The sequence below is a fragment of the Lactuca serriola genome, chromosome 3 (genome assembly GCF_051521515.1).
Source record: "Lactuca serriola cultivar US96UC23 chromosome 3, Lser_US96UC23_V15, whole genome shotgun sequence".
Lineage (NCBI taxonomy): Eukaryota > Viridiplantae > Streptophyta > Magnoliopsida > Asterales > Asteraceae > Lactuca > Lactuca serriola.
In genome coordinates, this window is record NC_136410.1 from 57,634,103 (window position 1) to 57,646,704 (window position 12,602).

Consider the following 12,602-nt stretch of genomic DNA (forward strand, 5'->3'; position numbering starts at 1 on the left):
CCTAGCCTTGAATATTAATTTGAGTTAAAATATTAAGGATTTATATCAACTAACTAAAACTATCTATTTCTTATTATAGATGTTTGGAAACAGTGACTCTGCTGCTGCTACTCAAAACTCAACTTAAAGCTCCAAAATCACTCTCTTATCGATTATGTCAAAAGAATAGGTCACTAGTCCAAACTATATGGACTGGATGAGGAATCTGAAGATGACTCTTCAATACGAGAACAAGGAATAACTTCTCGAAAAAACTCTTGTTGAAATCGATCAATCCATTGCTACTCCTGAAGAAATAGTTTCTTTCAACAAGTATTCTAATGACGCTACCAAATTTGATTGCATCATGGTTGCCACCAGGACGCCAGAACTCCAGAAGTTCTATGATGACTACTAGCCCTATGAGTGTGCCTTGACCTTGCTGAAAATTTTCCAAAGGCGGCTAGGAAAGAACGTTATGAAGTGGTCAAGTCTCTTATGGCATGCAAGTTGTAGGAGGGAGAATATGTTTGTGCTCACGTACAAAGAATGTAAATATTCGTGGAGCGGTTGGAAAATCTCAATGTGTTGTTTGACCGAGAGTTGGCCATGTTGGATTAAGATGTCTAAGTCAATAACTAAACCGGTATATTCTTTTAATTAGAAGCAAAATCCTTTTTGGGTTGCCCTCATAACTAGAACTTTGTAATAATGACATTTAGAGAGAGGAGAGAGAGAGAGAGAGAGAGAGAGAGAGAGAGAGGATATGTTTGTTAGTTTATTATGTGTTTAATAAATAGTAAGAAATGATTTGTTAATATATTATGATTAATATATTAATTAGAAATAGATAATTGATTTGTTAATTTATTATGTGATAAATAAGTTAATGTGAGATCAATTGTAAATGATTGATTCATTAATTATATGATTAATAAATTAACGAAAAATCAATTAATATTAGTTATTTGTTAATCAGAATTAATTTGGAATTAACTTGGGATTAATTAAAATTAATTAAAGGTGAAAGAGTGAATAATAATTGTTCAATAGTTGAACAAAATAGGCAATTCTAGAACCATCCAAGGGGTGGACGATTTTAGAAGCCCTTCTAGAGTTTCCAAAAGCCTCATGGATGTTAATAAGAAAATGATTTAAATTGGAATTAAATCTATTATTTAATTATTCAAATTTTGCTTTTTCTCTAAGTTACCTAAACTATAAATATGATCCCTTGGTCATCAATTTTTATGACCACTCTTTCCAAGGAGCATATGAACGAAAATTTACTCTCCTTCCTCTCTCATCTTGTCTTCTAATTCTACGGTTTAGGTGTAAGCCATTAAATGCATCATCCTTTTGGTGCTAAGCTTTCCAAGACCTACACTACAAGGAGATTGAAGTGATTTGTTTACTACAACAAATCAAATGTATGTAACCCTAACCCCATGATTATGATAATATTAGGGCTTATACTAGTTTGTTGTTCATAGTATGTTGTCTTCAAAGTGTTATGACATAAAATCTTTATAGGATGCATGTACTCTCTTATTGTTAAGTGTTTTCCGCATTGTACATGATATTGTATTCTATAAAATTCATCAGTGGTATCAGAGCTTTGGCTTATCAAATATTGAATATACATGAGATGAATTGAACAAAAAAAAAATCTGGCAGACTGAGCTCACAACGTGACATGTATATGTCACAACGTGAACTCAATATAAATCCAAAATTTCGGGATTTCTTGCCTAATTTGATTTATGTGATTGTTATTTGGTAATTATCTGCCTAGAAACCAGTTAGAATCCGATTTCATGCTTTAGATGATTAAATAAAATCCCTAGGAGATATCCTTATTTGATTAATTTAAATTGAATTATCCCTTATGGACTTAATAATAAAAATAATTATAAGATTAATTAAAAGATAATTATAAATCCATGATAAGTTTAAATTGATTAATTATTTATATGATTAATTTAGATAATTAATATTTAAACCTTGTATTTTGAAAGGTTTTAAAATACATCTTATACTATATATGATTAAATGTTTAATATATTATATGTATATGATAAGTCAGTAAAACCAATAGTATGCCTCATTCACGAAGCCATACTCTAATGGGGGGGGGGGGGGATAAGGATGACAACCTATAAAATAACCGTTGAATGGGTGTCTACTCTCACCCACCGCTCCCTTGTATGGTGGAAGGTCATTAGCCAAACAGGTTTGATTGGACATAACCTCTAAATGTATGATATTATAAAGTAAATAAACCTTTTATAAATCCCACTCTAGTTACATTAGGAAAAATGTGAAGTGTATGCTAATCCATGAAAACACATATCACTATTTATATGTTGTTAGTGGAGTGTGCATGGCGAACCAGAACAATAATTTGGGACTATAAAGTTGAGGTGATGGAAAAATAAAAAAAAAATATCATTATTGATGGAGCATGTGTGATTTACCGGCACATCAATTCGAGATGATAAATAACCGTGAGGTTGTCAAGCATGTTTGCATGGTTATTCACATCTTAATTGTGATCCTCGACATCCCAGTTGCAACTGCTAAGAGCATAATCGAGATTAAACATGTCATTAATAAGATTTAATGAATCTCAAAAGATCTATGAGTTTCATAAAATTGAAATTGGTAAAAGACTTACCTACCTAAAATAGATTTGCAATTTGACTATTGCATCCCTCTTCAAAGTTCGAATCGAAAATATGGATCCTAGACTTAATTTAGTTTATGGGTTAATAATTAAGGATTAAAATAAACTAACTTGAATTCTCTATTCTCCCACTTTAAATGTCTTATGAAGATATAAATGGTCTTCCTCGTTCTTCTAGAAATGTTTTTCCTTGCTCTTCTGGAAATGTTTTTCCTCGTTCTTCAAGAGATGGTCGTCCACATTCGATTTAAGGTGAAAACATTTTCCTTTCTTTGGTTAATGGTGGAACTGGACATCATCTCGTCAATTCTTCCACCTCCTCATCTTGTGACTCTCCTAACGTCACATTTTCCTCAAGTTAAAAGATATGAGACTACTTCTGCCTTATTGGCATGTAAAAATCAAGATGGAAACTCTGTAAGTGCGCATGTTCTGAAAATCAAATCTTACATTGACAAATTAGGTAAAATGGGTGTCGTCCGAAGGAGCAAGCCATTGACTTGGTGTCACACCCCCAAACCAAGGATGGCGGAAACGTCCGGGGGTGGCGGATTTCATGTACAGTATCACAACATCGTGTATAATAGTGCTCAAAGTAAATACAACCATCATAAATATAATTGAAAAAGTTACACCAAAGTATATGTTTACATGTTTCAAAATCAATTACATTATGATGACAAAATAAGTTTTGAATTTCTCGCTTTAGCGTCCCGTCCTCGAAAGCAGTTGATTTACCTGTTTAGTAATTTCCTGAGAATACAAGTTGTTTGAAAAAGTGTCAACACAAAGGTTGGTGAGTTCATAAGAGTTCTAATTGAGAATTAAACGGTTTTTCCTTGTAAAAGCAATTAAGTTGTTCCAGAAAATCCGATATTTTCCTCAAATTGTGAAATGTAAGTTTCTATGTTATGAAATAGTGCATCCTAGAATTCCCTATAGTTTCCTTCTATAATTTCCTTGTATATATATATATATATATATATATATATATATATATATGTATATAAGCTATATAAAATTAAAGTTAGATAAAACGTCGAGGCCCACAACCAAACAAGGAACAGGAAACAAGGCGGACCCAGTAATTCTGGGCCAATCACGACTAGGTTCTATATAACACTAGCATATACACTTAGAAATTATAGCTAAAAACTAACAATTCTAGATTGAATGTAGTCTCAAAACCAAAAACCGAAACCAAACCCTAGTGTAGTGTACGAAATAGTAATAATGGCTGTGAACATAAACTATACATATCATAGTTCATCGGATAGTGATAGTGACTAGTGAACATGAACTATGCATATTATAACTTATCAAAAGTGGTGGTGATGGTGAATATAAACTGTACATATCATAGTTCATCAAATATCGATAGTGGTAGTGAACATGAACTATGCATATTATAGCTTATCAAAAGTGGTGGTGAATCCCTTCTTGTAATTAAGTTCGTAGTGTAGATGAAACATAAACTATACCTATTATAGTTTATCACTTTGTTTGTAATATATATATATATATATATATATATATATATATATATATATATATATATGGCATAACTATACCGATTATAACTAGCGTGTTCGTTTGTGGCGGTATAATGGACTTAACTATACTTATTATAGTTTATCATAATTATTCATAGTGGTAGTAACCCTTTTGTATGTGTAATACCTTTAGTAATGTGTTTGTTATGTAAATGAATCCTAAACTATACCTATCATAGTTAAATATTTGTTGGGGCAGTGAGCATAAACTATACTTGTCATAGTTTACCAATGTTTGTATTTCAATGGATATAGCCCTGTAATACCATTTATATATTTACCATACTTATGAAGGTAAGAATCCATTTGTTTTCTTATGTATGTCTATATAACAAGACAAAATGACATATATGGTAATAACATATCATCACATGAAGGTACACCTATTGCTCAACAAGTTACAAGGTGTAAATGAAATTGAAAACATTTTTCTAGTATTACCATTTCTATTCTGTTTTTAGAAAATTCATAGAAAAATAATTAAAGGTGCAAATCAGAATCCGTAAATTCTGAGAGTTTGGAAAATGAGTCTAGTTTGTTCATAATTTTTATTATGAATTTTAATGACCTCCAACTTGTGTGAAAAAGTCCATAATCACAGATTGGTCCGGATTGATGTTTGAAATGATAGACAGTTTTGTAAAAATCACCATAAATTGTAGAAAAATCTTATGGAGATGTGCAAGTAGTCATTTTAAAGATAAGAACTGGAACTACTTGCACCTAAAATAGTTTTAAAAAATAAAATGTTTAAGTTGTCCAAAACAGTCCGTGAATGGAGTCCAACTTTTCTGATGAAAGCTGTTAGAAAAGTTTAGTTATGTTCTTGGTGCTTTAACTTGTATTCCCCCCCCCCCCCCCTAAAAACTTGAGAAAACATGAAAATGTAGGGGTATGAACTCACCTTATGTGATTTCAGTAGATGGATGATGGAGAAAAGAAGTGTTCAACTCAAGAACACTTTGGTAGATTGCATGAAGATTCGAAGATCTAACACCAGTAGGATGGAGTTTGTGTAAGATATATATGATTTGAGTAGAAGGAAGTGAAATAATCATATGGAGGATGTTAATACTTACCAAAAGTAGAAGAAAAGCTTGGAGTATAGCCTTGAATCTCGAATTTTAGAGAGAGAAAATGAGAGAAAATGAAGTTTGTTCTTGATGGAGGAATGAGAGGATATGAAAGAAATGTGAGGAGTGAGAAGGGTTTTCTAACCCTTGACCAAGTGTGTGGCTGAAAAATGGTGGGAAAAGTACCATGAAATGACTAGGTATGGGCTGATGGTGAATAGTGACATGGGGTGGATATGAGAGTGGTTGCTTGTGTCATAGAATAAAGGAAAGTCAACACTCCACCTCTTGTACTTTACCCACTCTTCTTGGATAAGGTTTATCCCAAAAATGTGGATAATTAGTAAATATGGGGCCTTATATGTTAAAATAAAGTTTTGGGTGAAAATCTCGCGTTAAAACAATTAAAAACGAAGCTAAAATGAAGTCGTAGTCGAAACCGGAAAGAAATGGGCTTCCAGCGAGACCTCTCGGTTATGGCCGGAGGTTCGGTCCCTTCTGGTGCTGGGCCGAAGCGAAATGAGGCGGAAGAGGGTAAGATGGCAAAATGGGGCGAAATAGACCGAAGGTTCGGTCCGAAGGGGAGGGTTCGGTCCTTATGCGAGGTTCGGTCCGAAGGGAGGGTTCGCTTCTGATGCCTTCACTTCTGACAGGTTCAGTTCCTAAGATGGGTTTCAGATCCTTAAGAGGGTTCGGTTCCTTAAGAGGGGTTTCGGGTCCTTAAGCCCTTTTTGTCCGTTTTTGCCCTGTTTTAAACGGTTTTTGACCCGGTTAAGGGTCGGGATGGCCCGAAAGACTACAAAACGTTTAAGGAACTTTTGAGATATATTTGAGAGAGATTTGACATTCTTGGAGAGATTTCTCATACAAAGAGAGATTTGGGAGAGATTTGACATTCTTGGAGAGATTTCTCATACAAAGAGAGATTTGGGAGAGATTTCACATTCTTGGGGAGATTTCTCATACAAAGAGAGATTTGGGAGAGATTTCACATACTTGGAGAGATTTTTCATACAAAGAGAGATTTGGGAGAGATTTCACATACTTAGAGAGATTTGGGAGAGATTCTAGATAAAGAGAGATAGAGTGAAAACGATTGAGAGAGGTTTCGTGTGTGACATTTGTGAGTGTTTGGCTCCGCAACGCGAGGTCCGTAAGCCCCGTTAAGCCATGATTAAGGATCTCACCCACTCCCAATGAGTATGCAACATTGTTTTATCGGTTTAGTTCATTACTTAACACAGTTTTAGGTTAAGGAAATCTAGATGTACGAACTTTTCAATCTATGATCTCTCATTAGAATAGTGAGTTGTTTAGTAATTACATACGTAATCCGTAGTATACAAGGGTTAACTGAGGTGACCGGTTTGACTTGTTGACTTTATTTGACTTTGACTTGACCAGAATTTGACGGTTGTCACACTTGGTTCTTCTCTTGCTTCCAACTTCATATGGTTAGTTCATATAGAACTTTTATATGAGGAATCTCGATGTGACCCTGATTTTTTGACCGGGATGTTGATAATTGATGAAGCAAAAATGCTTAAGAACACATATGAAGCAGAGTTTCTTTAAGAGTCTGATTCCAAGAGTTCCATGGACGTTGACAATGTTAACATTGGTGATCCAGAAAAGATTTCTCTTCCCTATGGAAAAAAGCCATCCAATATCAAACCGTTTGATCGTATGGTAATGAGAAAGTTCAATTCTGGTATCATTCCATGTGCTAAGCCCAAAGAGTCCATTTGTTTCTACTACCAATTAAAGAGACATTGGTTGCGAAGCTAACCAAAATACCTTGAGGATCTTAAAGATTGGGAGGTCAATTGGTGTGACTCTACTTCAGGTACATCCATCATCTAATTCCATAAGTTCCTATTCTTAGAATCTCAATACATGATGTGATGATAACATTTTTATGGGATTATACGATTTAAAAGAAGAAAGGAAGCTTGAGTAAATTGAGCTAAATCTAATTCTGAGAAATGGATTTTCATCACATAGTTCGATGGTCAGAATTTGGAGCTACTACTAGGGAGTTAGGATAATCTAATAGATTGTTATTCCTGTTTGAGTTGCCTAGAAATATATTTTTTTCATGTTATGCATTATAAGGATAAGTTCTAGTTTTCCTTTTAGCAATAAAATGAAGTTTTGGTTTATGAAGTTGCCTTATTTATACATTTCCTTGAAATGGCATTAATGAAAAATGTTGATCATGTTTCTAATAATAGCAATATTAATTGTGGATATTGATTCTTCTAGAACATGCTTGTGGTACCATCATAATCGGCCAAGTGAAAGGAATCTCATCACCAAGTTTCAATTGCACAGAAACTTGGAGTCATACGATTTGAATTGCATGATGCATAAGAATCTTGTTTATTGGAAAATTATGATTGATTCATTGTTCACATATTTATGTGAGACAAGTGAATGACTAATGGATCAACTACATGTTGACATGGACTTTTATGATCCACCACAAGGTACGATAACTTTTTTCGTCATGATTTACTGATGCTTCAGCAAATATGATTATGTTTATAAAATTATAGCATAATACCGATACATTTGAAAAGATTCAAAGAGTAACAAAACGAATAGAAGAATCTATTAGGCAGAAAAATAAAATATTCTCCAATCTAAAAAGCAAGGAGAGTGCTTTAGCATCATATTTTATGATCATCTTAGTAATTATGGGATTGTATCACAATTAATCCTCCAAGAATATCTTAGTGCAATTGTATGGCTAAGAAGAGGAATGAAACATTGTTGGAAATGGTTCGATCATACGATAAGTCATACTTTGTTCTAACTAAGCTTTACAACCATGATCTAGTAACTGTAAATCGTATCTTGAGCTCATTTCAAACTAAGAAGGATGAAGACACCTCGAAATATGTGGAGTAAAGAATTCTTTTCTTACTCTAGCACATTTAGAATTGGAGTTTTGATGTTTTCGTTAATCGAGAAACAAAAGATAATGAGATCATATCAATTCTCTGAAGTGTTTTCTTTTCGGCAATCCACATGAACTTTTGAATATATTTTTTTAGCTTGGCAAGGATTGTTCCTTGAGAGAAAGCTCATAGGTCAAGAATTCAGTTGGAGTCATATTGATCTTGAGAACATACAAGAGTCAACCAATAATGATTCTTTTAGTCATCACTAGCACACAACCTGAGGTTTATAACATGTTGTATTTAATTGACATACTCTAATTTATGTGCACTTCTAGTTGAGTTGACAATGCTTATGAGTTTTATGATCTTCATTTAACTACAAAAGGTAAAGAACGTTAGTCAGTAAAAGTATATTGGTCAATATTGGTGAGATACTAACAACATGGAAGCATTGGTAGGCCCTTGAGCCGCCACAAGGCAAGAAATTAAAAATAACGAAGTTCGGTCCATGAAGGAAACTAAATCTGAATTTGGTTTGTCCTAAATCTAGTCTTGTGACTGTAAGGTTCACATGGATGCCCCATTGGTAGGAGCCTCTGTCGTTATGAAGATCCGCTCCTTTCCTTCTTCTCTAATTGCCATGTTCACACTTTCCTGCATACATTGTGTGTTAGGATTTATACATTACTCTTGAAAGATAAAAATGGGTATAACAAGGTCTGAAGGATGGAGGAGGGAGTGATATGAGATTGAAGTGACACAAAGTGGTGAAAAATAAAAGATGAGTATAGCACATAGCCTGATAATTACCTTGAGGAGAGGATGATGCCATGGGAGAGTTCTAGTCTATTGAACACGAGATTAACAATGAAATTCATTCATTTTGTTTCTTAATTCACCCGATTTTTATTTTCTTTATTAATTTCAATTGCCGAGTATCATACACAAACAAGTAAAATTATGCAAGACGACTACCATACAACGACAACATGAAGGCATGTGAATGAATGAACCACTACGCTTTGCCAAAACTTCATAGAACTCAAGGCGAATGGCTATGTATTTATTATAATTACAATACTTAGACATGTTATTTATTATAGTATATAAGTAATTCCTTCCAAAACTTAGCACCATTTGTTGCAATTTGCACGGATTTATGCATGAATTTCATATTGCTAGCTATATATGAACTTCATAGTTTTTGATAAATACGATTGTAATTAACATATTCATTATATACACAATTCAAGTGCTATATAAATTCTTCCAAAAGTTCCCTCTATAATTAATTCAGATGTGAAAAGAAGACTTGGAATAAAGTCATAATTTCCTTCTCCCATCTATGTGGGGGTCACTCTCCAAAATATGCACTAGTGAAGACTATACTCTTTATGCAAATGCAACTTAAAAACAACATAAAGTTAACAAAAAATGGACACATAACAAACTAAAACAAATGAAAACACTTGAAAACCTAACTTAGGAAACTAAGCTACATAGACGAAGGTGTTAAATGAAACAATAACAATAAAAAAGTCGAATGATTGAGAAATGTAGTAGCAAAAAACCGAGATAGTCATCAAAAACCAAACAACCAATCCAAGATAGGAAGAAAAGAAAAAACCACTACATACCGAAGGAGTCACAGAGAAACTTGCTTATAAACCCTGATGAAAACACAATTATATATTCTTAGACACTTTTTGATTATCATAAACAATTCTTTATAACTGCTCTCCTGATTTTTATTTATAAAAAAATAAAAAAATGTCAACATGATACTAAGGTTGATGCAAAAGTTATTGTGTTAGTTTCTATGTGTTGGATTTCAAGTATTACATATTTAATTATTTATCAAGTATTTCAAATATTAATTGAGGATGACAAAATATTTTAATTTTTAGAAAGTTAAAGTTATCAAATTTAAATAAAGATAACGAAATGACAAGAAAGTCTTAAGGTTTTATAAAAAAAAAAGGTTACATTTTTTAACAACTATAAACAAATATTATTTAGATTTTTTAGTACTATATTTCAAATTTAAATAAAGATAACGAAATGACAAGAAAAGTCTTAAGGTTTTATAAAAAAAAAAGGTTACATTTTTTAACAACTATAAACAAATATTATTTAGATTTTTTAGTACTATATTTCAAAAGTTATTTCGGACACATAAACTTTCAATACCCAAAAAGCTTCTAGCCTAGTAGCATCTGATATTGCCCTTCCTCTTTAAAGTCGAGGGTTCAAGTCCCACTATGAACATATGTGAAATAATTTAAAAGTAGTTTTAGTATATATTTTTATTTGCCGTTAAAAAAAAAAAAAAAAAAAAAAAAAAAAAAAAAAAAAAACTTTCAATAGTAATGACACCATTAAAATTGTAGTTGCATTTATTGTTATAGTTGTTTTTTTTTTCAAAAAAAAAAACATTAACTTTCAATAGTAATGAAACCATCCCACCCCGGAAAACACTTTGATCTGCCCCCGCCTCCGATTAAGTAGTTGCATTGACAACCTCAACCACCAATTATTTCATAGACTACATCAGAATGTTGAGTACATATCCAAAGTAAGACAAAGTATGTGGAAGATAGATAACTCATTATTGATCTAAAATAATGTAAGCATTGAGGATTTAAAGCATATGGTATTGGCAACTTGAAGTAGTGTTATAACAAGAAGTAACAAGAATAAGGGGTGGTGTTCTTGGTGTTATAACACTATATTAGGAGGAGGAGAAGAGAGAGAGAGAGAGAGAGAGAGAGAGAGAGAGAGAGAGAGAGAGAGAGAGAGAGAGAGAGAGAATTTGTGCAACCAATAGAAAATCACGTTTAATCTAGTCATGGCCACAACAAAAAACAACACAACTAGATACAACAAGAAGGAGGGGGGGGGGGGGGGGGGTGGTGCTGATGCATCTTAACGGCGTTGAGGATGCTCCACCTCAGCAACAACAAGATGCAACATGCCTCATACTTTATACTCTTAAACATAATAAAACACCAACGTAAAAAGGATCAACAATAATAATGATAACGATATATTTAAGATGTACAGAAAACACTCAAAAATCAAAAAGTTGTTATCAAACAATAAGTTATTGGCATTTATAAAGGTCAACTAAGGATTAAAGGAGTAATTTTGAGTTGATATAATACGAAACACTAACTTAACTCAAAGCTCAAACCTTACTCGAGCACGATCAATGCATAATTTTTAAGCTTGAGCTTGACTTTCTTAAAATAATCGTCACTTTCAAGCTCAACTAGATTATATAATTATAAATAAAATAAAATTTAAAAAATGTATTTTTTGACATAACTCTACTGAATTTAGTAAGCTTTACGAGCCGATTATTTTAATGCTGGAACACTACTTGATAAGATATACGAACAGCTTAAGCTCGATTTGATATGAACAAAGTTGATTTTGAATATTTTTAGAAAGATAACACTACCTATCTTTATGTCGAGTGATACAAAATAGAAGATCACTACTTCCCTGTCCAAGAACCTATCCAGTACCTCAATTCGATCCGGTGATTCATCAACTGGTATATTATATAATTGTTAATAAACAAATGTGGTAGATATATTTAGTTATAATTATTTTTATGAATTAAATAATGGGAAGGGATAGAGCACAAACTACTAGGAAAAAAGGAGAAAGGAATCATATAGGGGTGGGGCGTGGGTGGGCAACAACCACGAATTTGGAAATAATTCTGATTCCGTAGACCATGTGGGTTTAACCCAACGTGGCTCGCTCTAGTGGTAGAAACTGGTACGATTGCTTTTCAAATCTTTTAAGTCGCCTTCCAAATAAATGCTAATAATGTTTTCTCCTTTTTCAAAATTTGATTTGTACAAAACTACAAAAGTTATTTTCTTTACTATGATCTAAATAATTTGTTATTTTTCGTATTAATTAGAATTGGTTATAAATATATATATATATATATATATATATATATATATATATATATATTTCCATGAGTGCAGTTGTGACAATGGGTGAATAAATTTAAAAATCATTAGAAAATATTATGAATTTTATAAACATGTTATAACCAATTCTAATTAGGGGTAATGTCACTGTAGCACATATAATTTTTAACGTTTGGCTAATTTGGTCCTTAAAGTTTTTTTTGGTACATTAGACCATTAAACTCGTAACTGACCTTTTAATTACACCATTTTAGCAACTTTTAGAAGGTTTCCCGGTTATACGATGCCATTTTGTCAATTAATATATATTTTTTGTCTAATTCGATGTCACGTGAGATATGCCACATCAATTAATGAAATTAATAACTAAGAGTTGTATCGAACTTTCGCGATTCTAGACGCGCTGACTTGTCGTACACGGGTTTTAAGTGACGGACTCGCCGAGTAGGTCA